The sequence below is a fragment of the Schistocerca cancellata genome, chromosome 3 (assembly GCF_023864275.1).
Source record: "Schistocerca cancellata isolate TAMUIC-IGC-003103 chromosome 3, iqSchCanc2.1, whole genome shotgun sequence".
In the NCBI taxonomy this organism is placed as follows: domain Eukaryota; kingdom Metazoa; phylum Arthropoda; class Insecta; order Orthoptera; family Acrididae; genus Schistocerca; species Schistocerca cancellata.
In genome coordinates, this window is record NC_064628.1 from 893,386,634 (window position 1) to 893,403,780 (window position 17,147).

Below are 17,147 nucleotides of genomic sequence, written 5' to 3' on the forward strand. Positions count from 1 at the left end.
ATAGGATTAACAGAGTAAATCGGGAAAGTTCAACAAAGAGCAGCACGTTTTGCATTATCGCGAAATATGGGAGACCGTGTCACGGACATGGTATAGGATGAACACAACTAAAAGGTGTTTCTCGTAGGGGCGGAATCTTCTCACGAAAGTCCGATCACTAACTTTCTCCCCCGAATGCGAAAATATTTTGATGCCGACCTACGTAAGGAGAAACGATCATCATAATAAAATACGGGAAAACGGAGCTCGCACGCATAGAGTAAATATCTCTGGAGTGGGCATTCACATGCGCAGAACAGATTGTGTGTTGTCAACATACATTGCCGGCCTGGTCACGTGTTCTCGGGACGTCGTGTGTTTGTCCGTATAGCGCCCTGTATATTTCGAATGTCACTACATCCCTAGTACAGACGGATTCTTTTCGTACGTGTCGATTATTTGTATAACATTTTAACGGTATCCATTTGATACCGGAAATAAACCAGCTACGTAACTTTTAAGGGCAAGTGATATTACATTCTGCTTCTTTGCGATAGGTGTCACAGTTCAGATACACTCGATTTTTTGTAGTTTTCGGTATGATACGGTACTTTATACTACTGCGGAGCCTGACGTACATTTTTGCGGTGATAGTCTTGCAAAACGACTTGACAGTACGCTAGTACTTTTGCAAGTCTCCGAAAAACACTGAATTTGCCACACATTAGCGATTATATGCCTGCTAATTCGTCTTTTCTTCTGCTATTTCTACGTATTTATTTTCTTGTTTTTGCGAATTAAAGAACAATTTTTCTTACTGGTGGCACTTTGAAGTATTTATTTAACGCATTTTACGTACTTGCTCCCAGTTTATTAAACAAATAGTAGGCTGAGAAATCTATATACATAATCGGCAAGTCACTGAAAAATGCATGGAGGATAGTATTTGCTGAAACAACTAACCATTCCCTTCCCTGTTCCACTAGCAAATTTACGAGAGGAAGCGATTGTTTGTAATCTTTTGTACGAGCTGTAATATCTATTATATAGTCATAAAAACGTAGAAAAATAGGTCTACAGAATCAAGCCTTAATTATAATGCGTCTCGAAATTTTTAAACATATACAGTGTCTCTTACTACTATGATACCTATAATTAGAGCTACATTGTATGTACCCACGAAAAGTTACTATCCCTCCTTTCACATATTTTTCTTTGCGTCCGTAGCAACAACAGTAATTTACCATCGCTATTACACTATCAACAAACGGTGAAATATAACAAAAGCTCTTGATATTACAAACTTCAAACGCTGCAGAAAGAACACACGCACTGCGAAGTCCCGAAAACACGTGACAATCCTGGTTCAATGTTGACAACATGCGCAGAACACAATGCTCACTCCAGAGATATTTATTCTATGCTCGCACGGAAAGATATAGTGCGTTTTCTGCGCGCTGTTCGAGGATGGAGTAATAGAGAACTATTCTGAAGGTGGTTCGATGAACCATCTGCCAGACACGTGTGATTTGCAGAATATTCATAAAGAAGAAGATTTGGAATAAAAATTTAAAGAGCGTCTTATCTTTATGTAGTAGTATCGATATAGATTAAAACAAGACAGTTCGGTACAAATACGCAAAAAACGCAAAACGGCTGTGAATGTGTAAATGGAACAGGTTGGTGGTACTGTTTTTACAAGGTGACTAATAAGTCGAAACTTAGAAGAGAGGCGGTGCCAAGCAGAGTTTGATCGAAATGAATTCGCGTACTAGTAGTGTACTAAATGATGAGTATCTTCAAGGTCTTCTAACCATTTAAGCCTTAGCTCTTTGCTTGTTATTTGTTCCTATAAAGCAATACGCGTTATATAAGGCGTTCACTGACCTCAGTGACTAAGGAAGCTTTTCCGTGGGTGTTGGCTACGCACGAGGTGTGAGCACGTGTAGGTCGGGTACAGTTGCTCAATCCTCGCACTGCTAGCGTCCCGGCCACTGACTGCCGGCTGCTAAGTCTTCGCCAACGTTTTATAACGGGCGCGACCTTGACGTGCGCAGCGTTGCATCATCGCTGCTAACTCGCACCAACACGGTGCGGCAGAGATAGTAGACCGTTAAGATATCGCTCATGTTGCGGTGCACGTGGTATCGTCGATGATTGAATGCTACGATAAGAGTGTCTCGAAACGTGGTGATTAAATAATATACGCAGTTTTGTAACAAATCGCATTTTCGAGTGAATACGAACGTACTGAACAGACAAAATGCAACTCTGATAAATGCCATCCTATGGAAATTTGACGAAATTTTGCAGCTCCTAAGCTATCTGTGCAGTAGAAGTAAATAACGCAAGCTGAAGTTCTAGTGTTAGAAAGTCATTTCGACACTGAAGTTCAGAAAGAAACAGAACGCCTTGAGCGACTCATTCATATTCACAGGATATGTTCTGCAGAATTTTTTTATTTTATTTACGCGTCAAGTTCTGTAGGACCAAATTGAAGAGCAAATCTGTAAGGTCATGGAACGTGTCAATATAATACAAAAAATGTTTATGAACCCTAAAAATTCAGTCAATAAGTTTAAGTAAACGCAATCAACAATACAACAAGAATCAGCTTAACTTTTCAAGGAACTCCTCGATAGAATAGGAGTGACCCATGAGGAAACGCTTAAGTTTCGATTTATTCGGGAGGACGACGGTTCAATCCCGCGTCCGGCCGTCCTGATTTAGGTTTTCTGTGATTTCCCTAAATCGCTCCAGGCAAATGCCGGGATGGTTCCTTTCAAAGGGCACGGCCGACTTCCTTCCCTAATCCGATGAGACCGATGACCTCGCTGTCTGGTCTCCTTCCCCAAAACAACCAACAACAATCAGTTTCGATTTGAAAGCGAGTGGATTACTACTAAGATTTTTGAATTCGAGTGGTAGCTTATTGAAAATGGATGCAGCAGTATACTGCACACTTTTCTGCACAAGAGTAAAGGAAGTCCGATCAAAATGCAGGCTTGATATCTGCCGAGTATTAAACGAGTGGAAGCTGATTATTCTTGGGAATAATGTTAACAAGAAATGACAGTAAGGAATTATATATTGAGAGGGCAATGTCAAAATACCCAGACTAGTGAACAGGGGTCGACACGAGGCTCGTCATCTTACAGCACTTATTGCCTGAACCACCTGTTTCTGAGCCAAAAATATCTTTTTAGAATGGGAAGAGTTAGCCCAAAATATGCTATACAACATAAGCGAATGAAAATAAGCAAAGTAGACTAATTTTCGTGTCGAAGGATCACTCACTTCAGATACCGTTCGAATAGTAAAAATGGCAGTATTAAGTCTTTGAACAAGAGCCTCAACGTGGATTTCCCATGACAGCTTACTATCTATCTGAACACCTAGAAATTTGAACTGTTCAGTTTCACTAATCATGCCCGTCCTGCGAAATTAAAACGTCAGGTTTAGTTGTATTGTGTGTTAGAAACTGTAAAAACTGGGTCTTACTGTGATTTAACATTAGTTTATTTTCTACAGACCATGAACTTAGGTCATGTACTGCACTGTTTGAAATCGAGCCAATGTTGCATACAACATCCTTTACTACCAAACTAGTGTTATCAGCAAACAGAAATATTTTAGATTTACATGTAGTAATAGAGGGCATATTATTTATATAAATAAGGAACAGGTGTGGTCCCTGGGGCACCTCCCACTTGACAGTACCCAACTCAGACTCCCCATCACAGCCGTTATCAACATTGTGAGTGATGACCTTTTGCTGCCTGTTGCAAAAGTAAGAGGTGAACCAATTGTGAGCTACTCCCCGTATTCCGCAATGGTCCAACTTCTGGAGCAATATTTTGTGATCAACATTATCAAATACCTTAGTTAAATACAAAAATAGCCAAGCGTTCGAAACCTTTTGTTTAACCCATCCAGTAACCTCAGAGAGAACAGAGAATATAGCATTTTCAGTTGTTAAACGACTTCTACAGCCGAACTGTACTTTTGATAGCAAATCGTGTGATATAAAATGATCAATTGTCCTTACATACACAGCCTTTTCAATAACTTTTGCAAACACTGATGGCACAGAAATAGATCTAAAATTATCTACATTTTTCCTTTCTCCCTTTTTATAAAGCGGCTTTACTACTGAGTACTCTCATCGCTCAGGAAACTGACCGTTCCTAAAGGAAAAATTACAAACATGGCTAAATACAGGGCTAACATGTGCAGCACAGTACTTTAATATTCTGCTAGGCACTCCATCATATCCATGGAGACTCCTTAGTCTTCAGTGATTTAATTATTGATTCAATTTCCCCTTTGTATCACAGAGGAGTATTTCCGACATCAATCTCGGAAAGGCATTTGCCAAGAATATATGATTCCCAGTAGAAACTAAATTTTTATTTCATTCACCAGCAATGTTCAGAAAATGATCGTTAAATACTGTGCATATATCCGATTTATGAGGAACAGAAATACTTTTAATGCGAACTAACGTTGTATCGTTGACCAGACACTTTCTTCACAACTAACCATATGGTTTTAATTTCTTTCCTGTGGATTAGCTATTCTATTTGCATACCACATCCCCTTTGCCTTATTAATATTTTTAAGCACCTTACAATACTGTTTGTAATGGGCTACTGTAGCTTGATTGTGACTACAAACATTTGACGTAATTCCCACTTTGTTCTACAAGATATCCTTATCCCATCCCACTAGACAGCCACCCGGGCTGCCTATTACTGCCAGTATCCGAATGGAAAGCAACACTCAAAGAGCATGAGAAATATGTTAAGGAAAGCATTGTATTTATCATCTATGTTATCGGCACTATAAACGTCCTGCCACTCTTGTTCCTTGACAAGGTTTAAAAAACTCTATTGTTGTTGGATTAACTTTCCTACATAGTTTGTAATTAAATATGACATTTGTTGGAGTACAAAAGCCTTTTAGTGTTAAATTGTGCACTGTAGTCTGAAGGGTCATTCGCACTTTTACTATCAGAATGCCCATCTAGTAATGAAGAATAAATAAAAATATTCTCTCTGCCTGTGTAACTGTTCCCCTGCACCCTAGTTGGAAAAAACACAGTCTGCTTCAGATCATATGAATTTAGGAGATCTACCAACATCCTTTTTCTTGCACAATCATATACAAAATTAGTATTGAAGTCACCACATATAACTAATTTCTGGTACTTCCTACAAAGAGACTCAAGAACCCTCTCTAGCTTAAGCAGAAATGGTCTGAAGTCGGAGTCAGGGGACCTATAAACAACAACAATTAGAAGTTTAATTTCACTAAATTCAACTGCCCCTGCACAACATTCAAATATCTGTTCAGTGCGGTGCCATGATACTCCTATGGGCTCAAAATGAATACTTTTTTTTTTTTTTTTTTTTTTTTTTTTTTTTTTTTTTTTTTTTTTTACATACGTAGCCACTCTCCCAGTCCGCAAGGAACTCCTTGAAAAACAGCCAACTAATCTGTATCCTGGTAAAGGAAGCCTCTGAATTGTCACATTATTTAAGTGATGCTCTAATATACCAATAATTTCAGAGTCAACATCTATAAGCAGTTCACTAAGTTTATCTTGAATACCTCTTATATTTTGATGAAATATGCTAATTCCTTCTCTACTTGGAAACATTACATCCTCGGAAGGTGAGCCCTTAGTTACAGGGACTTCCTTTCAGCAGGTATACCTATGAGCTGACTTCAATCTAAAAAGGTGCAGCTCTAACGCCAAATACTACAGGAATTTTTCAATTAGTGACACCACCGCCACCCACTACACTGTCACCTGTAAGCTTAGCCAGCCTCCCCCTCCCATACTTATTAAGTTGCAGGCCATGCCTAGTGAAACCCGACCTACTGATAGACCAAACTGGCACCACTGAGATATGACCCATGCCCTCTGCCATCAGCGCTCTCCCCAGGCCCATGTTAACGCGCCTAACAGCCGCATTAAGGTGAGGCCGATCATGATGGTGAAACAGTTGCACGAAATGCACATTAGTGCCACCAGTTTGAGTAGCTGTCTTTACCAGGTCACCACCTACGTCATATTTTCCATCCCTATGAAGACTGTTCCCTGTTCCACCGACTATCACTACCTGATCCTCCATAAAATTCCTACGTAACTCCCCTATGCTGTCAGTCACCTGAGCCAACCCTGCACTAGGCTTCACAATGCTGGTGACCTGGTACTCAGACCCTGAAAATACGAAAGCGTCCGATCCCGCCCGTCTGCTTTGACCCAAACGTCACAAATATGGCGGAATCGACCATAAACCACGATTGCAATATGGCGCATATAAAGTCGTTACTTACACATTATGAGGACGAAAATACATAAAAACAAAAACACACACACACACACACACACACACACACACACACACACACACGTTCCACAAAAAGCCTAGTGACACTAAAGGGACAAGCGCGGGAAATGGGGACAAACTAAATATAAACAAATTTAGACACCCACCCTCATACAAAACCACACAAACGACGAAAAAAACCGACATCACAAATCTCCCCAAATACCACTAAGCACAATATCATCTGGAATCTGACACTTCCCTTGACCTATATAGCTCAAAAACATCTCCCGATACTAACATTCACAGCCACACACTGGCATCGAACACTTCTCTTGGCCTGTTAGCCTTACGACATCTCCATATCCAGCCGTCCCTGGTCCGAGACAACGGCACTTTAAGTAAGCCTCATTTCTTCACGACATACTGAACACTTCACGACGTAATCAAAAAATCCGAATAGTTGAAGAAATTTTATTAGAGACAACGCACTAACCCCCATCATAGCCGACAACTGAAAACTGTTGACCCTGTCAGTCATATCCATACCTACCAAAGACATAAAAAAAGCAATTTAACAAAATTCACACGCGACGCCACACTCGCGAACTAAACCAAAATCATCACCTAACACACCACCAGAGAGCATCACCGATCGCATCAAAACGACACCTACAAACACGCCAGTCTAACAAACTAAATTCCGCGCCGTCGTAACGTCACACACCATAACAGCCTTACGTCACGGGTCAAAGCCGACGAGTGGGATCGGACGCTTCGGTCGACCCCAGTCCCCAACACTTCCCGCAAGTGCTGAGCCACACATCTACCGTGGGAACTACCTAGCAGCAAAACCTCCTTTCTGTTCGGCTTTGCAACTAACCTAGGCCTAATCGCTGTTGTGCCGGAACTGCTGAGGACTGGTTCCGTACATCTACAGCGACAAGATGCTTCCCTCCACTCAACTTTGACAGTTGGTCAAATCTATTGCATATAAGCAAAGTAAAACTGTCTGAATACCTCCTCCCCCTAGCTGCCTTCTTGATAACTGCCAGTCCCATTCCCCACCACCCTTGACCCTCCTCAACCTATATAGTTCCTCCTTTACACGTTTTAACGGCTCCTGAAGGACACAGATCATACGCTCCTGCGCCTCTATCAACTTATTTCTACTACAGATTCTGCATTCTCAGGAGAGGATCTCAGTAGAATGCCCACTGGCTTCCCCACTGCATCCCCCCCCCCCCGCCCCTAATGAAAATACTTTGAACAAATTCCACACCGTAAGCCACTACTCACAAACCAACGACAGAGGCCACACTTCTCACTCATGGTAAAATTTTACTGTTACTGAAAAAAGGTCTACGTCTACGCTACCAAAGTTGAGTTACAGCAGTAGAAATATTTATAAAATAACTGTCTCGAAATTCTCAGTCTACTAAGAAAGCAACTACTTGTATTAATACTACTACTCCACAGCTAATACCAAACAATTCAGACGCCCACTGGAACACTAAACGAAGTTAAAACACTGAATGAAAATTTTACTGAAATATTTCACTAGAAACAATAAGAAACGTCAGTTGAAAACTAAAGCACGAAATTTGCTAAACGACTTCAACGCACAGAAAACTCTAAAAAACACAGCGAGCGAACGTTTCCATAAGTTTATTAAATCGTTATTTCGCCACAGTCGGCACGAAACACCGCTGAAAACTATTAAATTTAATAACTGTATAACAGGGCACAAATAAATTTGTCAGTACTTAGTTATATAACCGCTACAGCTCACGCCGCAAAATGTAAACACACAACTGAGGCGAGAGGCTTAGACGAACGACGTAAGCACACTCACGGCTAACAGACCACTCGAGTCAATAACAAGATTAATGAAAACCCACTAATAATTTACTTTTACAGCAAACATTAATACAAAAAACTTTAAAATAAGTAACTGAAGAATAAAATTTTACAAAATATTAACGAGCAATTTCAACAGCAGTGCAACGCACGTGACGTCACACCAAAGTGACCTGGTACTCACTCCCCAACACTTCCTGCAACTGCTGGCCCATACCTCTACCGTGAGAACTACCTAGCAACAGAACCTTCTTCTTTCTGCTAGACTTTGCAACTAACCTACACCTCTTAATTGGCAGGGACTTCTGCATGTTCCCTACATCTACAGCTACACGAGGCTCCTCTCCACTCGACTCTGACAATTGGTCAAATCTGTTGGATAGACGCAAAGTAAAATACCTCCTCTTCCTAGCTGCCTTCTTTCCAGCTGCCAGTTCCCGTTAGCATCCCATTGACCTCGGTTTACCATGTCTCCTGCTGCCTAGTAGGCACAGAGTCCGCCATGGTCCCTGACAACTCGTTCCATGCCTGATGGCATCGACGCGTATAAGGTGCGAATATCATCCTGTGGTGTAGCCATCAATGCTTCATTCACCTGCTTTCAAGCCTCATCTGTGGTAGTCGGCGTTGGGTCACAGTGCTGCACCTGTCGTTTCACTATACCATAAACGTTTTCGACTCAAGAAAAGTATCGTGAATTGACGGACCAGGGCGAAAGGCTGACATCCCGTGACACCAAGAAGGGACGTGTACGTGCAGCGACGTGTGGTCGTGCATTGTCTTGCTGAAAAATGAATCTCAGATTGAGATAAGGAAGGAGCTAAGAGATTACCAAACGACTGACTGTAATTAATACCTCCAGTGGCTTCACTATTCAACAGCACTGTGAAATCCCTGCAGTACGCTTTTGCATCACACACAACTCGCTCAGAAAAATTACCCCGAGTTTAAGTTAGGAATTTTAATTACTCTTGTTTGTAATTAGAACACTGTTGCGTGAGAACGAGAGCATTTTATGCTTTCCGTCTGCTCGTCTAAGAAGCGTGCGGTAGTTCTGGAGTTTTGCCAAATATTATTTCATTCTTTTTAAAAATCAAACGGCATTCGAAGAAATATTGTTTCTCTGCTCGCCTCTTTACGTCTGAACTGCAAATGCTCACACCACTGCAGGCTAGTTGGACCAGGTGGCTGGCCAGTGGTGTCCAGGTTAAAGGCGCAGGTTGAAACGTCCCCTTTGGGAAAGTTATAAATGACTGTGCTGGTAAACCTCTTACGTTATTTGATTTTCGAACATCTGAGCAAAACTGAACGTGCTCAGACATTTCTCTCTTTACTCGAACTATTGCAATACAGCGAGCGCCAATACTGCCAGCTAAATAAAAGATTCTACCTACTGAAGGCACTAACTACTGATAGGCATAGTTATCAAATTAAAGATTTTGATAGAGAACAAACAATGAATTAACCTTAATAATGTTCAAAAGTCATCATATATCAGTTCATGACATCCGGTCTTACAATATTACTCTCTCTGATGGACACACCTCCAGATCATCCGCTCTCAAAACACCGCCATCTCTCTCCCCACACACACCACTGCTGGCGGCTCACCTCCAACTGCACAACGCTACGCACTGTTCACATCCAACTGCCCAACACTACAATAATGAATATTCCAACAATGCCAAGCAGCCACAGACTGCACACACCACAGTCAGTGATGTTCATACAGAGCGCTACGTGGCGTTACCAACATAAAAACTTAAACAGCCTACTTACAGGGTAAAGCTGTTGTTCCCCATTATCGCTGTGTTTGTACGTGTAACACAGCAAAAACCTATCCTTATGATCGTACTTCACTGTACTGGTCACAGCTTGGCTTTCGCTCCACGTGAAACGAAATCCAATGAGATTCAAGCACACGCGAAAGAATACATGGCGTAATGTTTAGATCAGGTTTATTCTTATGCTGAATAGAGTATAGCTCCTGCTAGTCCATGTTGGAAGCAGAGGAGCAGCCAGCGAACTAGTGATAGTATGTACAGTAGTCGATTGATACTAGTCGAAGGATGTGCGCCAGCAGAATAGAAACGGAAAAGAAACATTCTTTACAGAGACAAATATTGATAAGTTCTTTTGTGCTGATTTGTTTCCTCTCTCCTGATGTTTACCCTGTGGTCATAATATTTTCTCACTCTGATAAGTTTTTTTCACTTATTCTTCTATTTTAGACACAAACTATCCGATCAGTTCTATCGGCTACCCCTATGTAATGCGTTATTGACCACTAGATGTCGAGTGAGGCGGCGGACTTGCCGGTATAAAAGAGAAGAGAGTAATGTGTTGCCGGTAGAGAAGCACTTCGATCCTGGACTATACTGCGATCATCATAAGAATAAACCTCATGTAAACATTACATGATGTATTCTTCCCCGTTTGCTGTACCTTCAGTGGATTTCGTTTCACATGGAGCGGAAGATAAGGCCGCTATTACACTATCAAATTTCTTTCTCCAATAACTTTGTCAAAGAAATTTGATGGTGTAGTAGGGGGCTTCGTCAAATGTCGTCAAATATTTGATCAAATATAGAGCTTCGCTGTAGATTTGATCCAAGAAGTCGCTTGTCTTCTGTTCACTGTAATGTGACATGTTACCCCCTGGAGCGCTAGCATGGCTGCAGCGTTCTGTCATCTGTAGTGTTTATAAAAACATTGCCGGTAAATTGGTTTGTACCGACAACCACAAAATTGGTAGAGATGTATTAAGCTGCTGATGCGCTTTAAAACGCGAGGCACCCTGAAGACAAAAATCGATTAACAAGATTGGACACGCCGCCCGTGGTGGCCAAGCGGTTCTAAGCGCTGCAGTCTGGAACCGCGCGATCGCTACGGTCGCAGGTTCGAATCCTGCCTCGGGCATTGATGTGTGTGGTGTCCTTAGCTTAGTTAGGTTTAAGTAGTACTAGGGTACTGATGACAGATGTTAACTCAAATAGTGCTCAGAGCCATTTGAACCATTTTTTCGGAGATTGGACACGTGACCAAATCTACATAACTCTCTCCTGTAGCAAGAAATCGGAGTGTTACAGTGAGCCTGTCTTCTGCAGATATAGCAGTTCTTAAGTGAGTATTGTGCTTTGTGATAGGATGCTCTTCACGGAGCACATACAGAAATGTATGCTCATCCATTCTTAAGTAGTTGATGTACGACTTGGCGCCCTCCACTATACGCTCACGTAACAAGTTTTGTTGAATGCTTTTATAGTGTCGTCGTAAGACCCACGGCTTGACCCAGGTACGTTTCCTTTTTTTTTTTTTTCCCCCGCTTCTCTTCCGCATGTGCTCACAGTGCAATTGTGGTACACGCAACTGCTGCGGTTCATAACAAGTTGTTGTCAGCCATCCTGAACTTGGACGAAAAATATGACAGTGTAATATTCCTTTTTAGCGCCACATCAAAGATCTTTGTCAAATATTCGACGAATATTTGATCACATCTTTGATCAAATCTTTGACAAAGAAATTTGATAGTGTAATACTGGCCTAAGCTGTCTCGAGAGGAGTCAAGTATGATAACGAGGATACGTTTTATCCTGTGTGTTACGCATACGTCGTCTCAGCAATGGTACGGGACTACACCCTATCTGGCACATTTAACGTGGACAGCACTGGCCAGGCAAGTGATCCAACTAACCTGCAGCGATGTGAACAGTTGCAGTAAAGACATTTAAAAGAGACGAGCAAAGAACAATATAGCTATGAATGTCAATTTTTAAACAGAAGGAAACTATATACATCAAAACCCAGCCGATAGGCTTCTTAGGTCACCTCACGGAAAACATAAAATATGCTCGATCTTAGTTAAAATAGTATTGTAATTAAAAACAAGAGTGATGAAAATTTCTGACTTTAACAAGGCTGATTTTTCTGCTTGAGCTATGCCTGACGTGGCAGCACACAGCTGATTTCCCGTGTAGTTAAATACTGAAGCTACTGGAGGTACTACAGTCAGTCGTCTGGCAATCTCTGAACTCCTTCCCTACCGGACTCCGAGAAATACATTTCAGTACTGCTACATTGATACCGAGGCGATCAGCAACAGAATCACAAGAACACCATAAAGTCCACATTTCTTCCTCCTCTTTCAACGACGTGTTGTGCATTTCGCCATCGTTCGGCAGCAACGTGTCACAAAGCTACGTGGATTGGTTCCAGTACGTTTGGCAGCTTAAACGTCGTATTATTTCTCGCGACAAATCCCTTAACTTGGCTATTTATCATCTCTATTCGAGTTCTATTGCAGTGGTACGGTGACAACTATAGAAATGCAACATTTGTGCAGTGTGTTCGACGCCGCGTTTCTACAATGCTTATCACCCTGATTCATGGAGACCACATCTGTCCTGCAAAACAATGGGCATATTTAATAAAGAGTATTTGACTTTTAATTTATTTCCAAAAAAAACTGATTGCATGGTGTTTTCTTAACTTCAGCAATCTTTAACAGCCTGTTATAAAATATCGATACGGAAGAACTTACATTTGCAAAGAAAACCAGAATTTTGCGTGCAATATGTAATTATAATCTAGAAGACGTGCATTTTTATTGAAAAATGATGGTTTAGTACGAGTTAATTAACATATATTTGACGAATTTCATATTTAAATGATCTAGGTATTCAAAGCGAGATTCGAACAGTCGTCCCACAACATGTACTATAATCCCTCTGCAACGCTACCGATCACGCCACGCACATAGTTCAAATACAATATTACAAATTCAGTATTACATAGTGTTTCTTGAAACACCTCAGACCTGATTATTTTCTGTGAACTTGTTAAAAAATATTTAAGAACGACTTGTTTCTCGCCGTTAACGGTGTTCCGCGTACGTGTTTCACCACGAAGCAGGAAGCAGTGTCATCCATTTTTACAGTACCGGTACATATGAATAGCGAGACACGCAGAGCACAATGTCCGCCGCTCGTGGTCTCGCGGTAGCGTTCTCGCTTCCCGAGCACGGGGTCCCGGGTTCGATTCCCGGCGGGGTCAGGGATTTTCACCTGCCTCGAGATGACTGGGTGTTTGTGTTGTCCCCATCATTTCATCATCATCCAGGAAAGTGGCGAAATTGGACTGAGCAAAGATTGGGTAATTGTACGGGCGCTGATAACCACGCAGTTGAGCGCCCCACAAACCAGACATCATCACCACGCAGAGCACAAGTAGCGCTTACGGAGGCTGTGACTGTACACGTTGTTTGAAATAAAAATTATGTAGCTGAAGTACGATTGAGAAAAACTTTGATGGCTGTTAATACAGCAGAATGTCTCAAAAGTTCATTTACAGTGACGTAGTAATAAGATATCCAATACATAAATTGGACCTACTTACAAGATCGGAACAACACCAGTGTACGGGACTTATGGCTCCTGACCGCTCATCGTGCTTGTCTTTGTTTACATCAAGTATATACTTATGGTGAACGAAGTATGGTAACTGGATGTCATCTGAGTAACATACGGTTCAGAAAAATACCAAAATTTCTAAAAGTCGAGACCTTGAAAGCGTACACACAAAACTGATTTATTCTTCACCTTATTCTGAAGCATCTCACACGGCTTATGTTTGTCACCTCATTTTCACTGGAATTTGTATTGTCCGGTAGGATCGATAACAACAACATTACATAGAAATAAAACCCGGAAGTCTCTTGCTCTGTATTACCTCAGACATCGTATCGTCGCATATGGAACAGTCCACATGCTTCCCGAATCGTAATGAGCATAACGAGTGATATACTTTCCATTGCATCCTGCTATTACGTTATGTTGATTATCTCGCTTTGGATTTGAATTTCGATCTGGATGAAACTGGAACTATTTGTATACTGCCTACACCGCACTTGGAATGTGTTCTGGAATTTATTGTCTTAGAACTTCTCTCTGTCTCCCGCTTTTTACCGTTTGTGAACGTGTTCCACAGTCTTTTATACTGCAGTCTGGGAACTGTGCACTGGAAATCATCAACCATGCGCGTTGAGAGGTTTTCCGTTTGTGTCTAGCGGCATACAAAATTCTACAGGTACGTTTCCTGTTTGAATCTTGATGGCAGAAAAAAGTGTTCGCCACTACTATATGGTCAGCAAGGCAAAGAAGTGTGGTGGTGTTAAGTTCCTGGACCCTAGTCACAGAGCCAATGTGCTGACTTAAATTTCAACGCCCTTTACCCAGTCTCTTGGAAACAGAAGTAGAGAAGGCGCTGAAGGAGATAAGAATAGGAAGAAGACATGTGGACTTGATGATTTGATAGCAGAACTGTTGAAGAGTCTGGGAAACAAGGCAAGAAAAGAAATAGTCTGCCTCTGTAACGATATATATGACAAAGGGGAATGGCCTGAGGACTTCCTTGCAACAGTTATGATACGAATAGAGAAAAAAAGAAACACTAAAAAATGTGGAGAGCATCGGACCATCAGTCTAATTTCTCGTGTAGCTGAAGTCTTGCTGAGAGTGTTGAACAGCAGGCTATATGGCAAGCTGGATAGGGGGATTGCAGAGGAGCAGTTCGGATTTAGAAGAGGGAAACGAACAAGAGATGCTATTGGCCTGTTAAGAACTATAGGGGAAAGATATATGGAAAAAGGTGGAGAAATCTTTCCTGTTTTTATAGATGTAGAAAAGGCTTTTGACAGAGTTCAGTAGAACAGGCTGATGGATATTTTGAAGAGGGAAAGAGTAGATTGGAAAGAGAGACGACTGATACAGAATCTATATTTACACCAGAAAGTAAGGATAAGGATTGGAAATGAAATATCAGGAGGAAGCAGCATTGGACGAGGTGTTAGACAAGGTTGTTGCCTTTCCCCACTGATGTTTAATGCATACCTTAAAGAGATTATTGCGAAAGGCTTAGATGGGAAAAGAGGAATATGTATTGGCGGAAACAGAATAGAATGTATGAGATTTGCTGATGACATGATACTAGTGGCAGAAAGTGAGCGGACAGTGAATAACATGCTAAAAGATCTGAATGAAGCTTGTGTGGAATATGGGGTGCAAATAAACACAGCAAAAAGAAAGAGTATGGTCATCAGTACAAGACGGAAACTGTCCAATATCAAAATAGGACGATCTACCATTAGCCAAGTAAGTGTATTTAAATATTTTGGAAGCACAACAACTGAAGACTTGAGATGTCACCAAGAGGTGAAAACTCGAATTGCCATAGCGAAGGAGGCCTTCAACAGAAAGAGGAGACTCTTATGTGGCAAATTAGATAAAGGTCTAAGGCAAAGGCTTGGCAAATGTTTAGTCTGGAGTGTGGCAGTATATGGGGCAGAAACATGGACGCTGAGAAGAGTGGATGGAAAAAGGTTAGAAGCATTTGAGATGTGGAGGAGAATGGAGAGAATAAGCTGGATGGAAAGAGTGAGTAATGAAAGAGTACTGGAAAGGGTTGGTGAGAGAAGATGTCTGTTGAAGGTTGTAAGAGAAAGGAAAAAGAACTGGTTGGGACATTCATTGAGAAAGGAGTGCATGCTAGCAGATGCTTTGGAAGGATTGGTTTGTGGGAGAAGACTGAGGAAGAAGGAGATACAAGACGATAGATGACTTAAAGGGAACAGGAAATTATGCAGACCTGAAGAGGATGGCAGAAGACCGAACAGCCTGGAGAACTACCATGTGAAAACCTGCCTTTTGGCAGAACACTGATGATGATGATGATGATGACACAGTCTCGTTGAAGTGAGAGCACTTGATACTGGTGATAGGCGTTAAGCTTTCTGGCAGCTTTGGTGCTATTCCAGGAAATCCCTCCTTGTAGCTACATAGTCACCACAACATCACACTATACTGTACACAGATCACAGAAGTCATGGGACAGCGATATGCACATACACAGATGTCTGCAGTACACAACGTATGAAAGGCCAGTGCATTGGGCGTGCCTGTCATTTGTACTCAGGTGATTCATGTGAAAAGGTTTGCGACCTGATTATGACCGCACGATGAGACTTTGAAAGCGGAATGGGACATTCCATATCGGAAATCAATAGAGAATGCTAATGCATGAAATGTGATATTCTCGACACACTCTTGACACTTTGGGTTTGATAATGCAGTAGCCGACGACCTGCAATTAACAGCCGAGAACATTGGCGTTTGTTTTTAGTTGTCAGTGCTAACAGACAAGCAACACCGTGTTAAATAGACACAAACGTTAATGTGGGGTGTACGACGACCGTGTCTGCTAGACATTGGGGATTAATGAACTACAGCAGCACACGACCGACGTGAGTGCCTTTACTAACAACAAAACATCACCTGCAGCGCCTGTCCTGGGCCTGTGACCATAGCAATTCGACCCTAGACAACTGTAAAACGTGGCCTGGTCAGATGAGTCCCGATTTAAATAGGTAAGAGCTGCCGGTAGGGTTCGAGAGTGCCACAGACCCAACGATGCCATTGATCCAAGTTGTCAACAATGCACTGTGCAAGCTGGTGGTGGCTGCACGATGATGAGGGTGTTTACATAGTCCAACAGAGCCGATCATTGACTGGAAATTGTTGGCTCTGAGCACTGTGAGACTTAACATCTATGGTCATCAGTCCCCTAGAACTTAGAACTACTTAAACCTAACTAACCTAAGGACATCACACAACACCCAGTCATCACGAGGCAGAGAAAATCCCTGACCCCACCGGGAATCGAACCCGGGCGTGGGAAGCGAGAACGCCACCGCACGACCACGAGCTGCGGACTGGAAATTGTTATGCTCGGCTACTTGTGTGTATGTGAATTTCTAAGGGACCAAACTGCTGAGGTCATCGGTCCCTAGACTTACACACTACTTAAACTAACTTACACAAAGGGCAACACACACAGACACCCATGCTCAAGGAAAGACTCGAACCTCCGGCGGGAGGGCTGCGCGATTCGTGACGTGGCGCCTCAAACCGCGCGGCT

At 41.9% G+C, this 17,147-nt stretch overlaps 1 protein-coding gene across 1 annotated transcript in view; it reads right to left on the reverse strand.

The window, feature by feature from the left end:
* Positions 1 to 2,001, reverse strand: part of LOC126175957 (UDP-glucosyltransferase 2-like) — a 65,617-nt gene extending 63,616 nt beyond the window's left edge. Inside the window, exon 1 of the mRNA XM_049923044.1 lies at positions 1,867 to 2,001. The gene's annotated coding sequence lies outside the window, so the exon portion shown is untranslated. The remainder of the gene's footprint in view (positions 1 to 1,866) is intronic.
* Between the last annotated feature and the right edge of the window lie 15,146 nt (positions 2,002 to 17,147).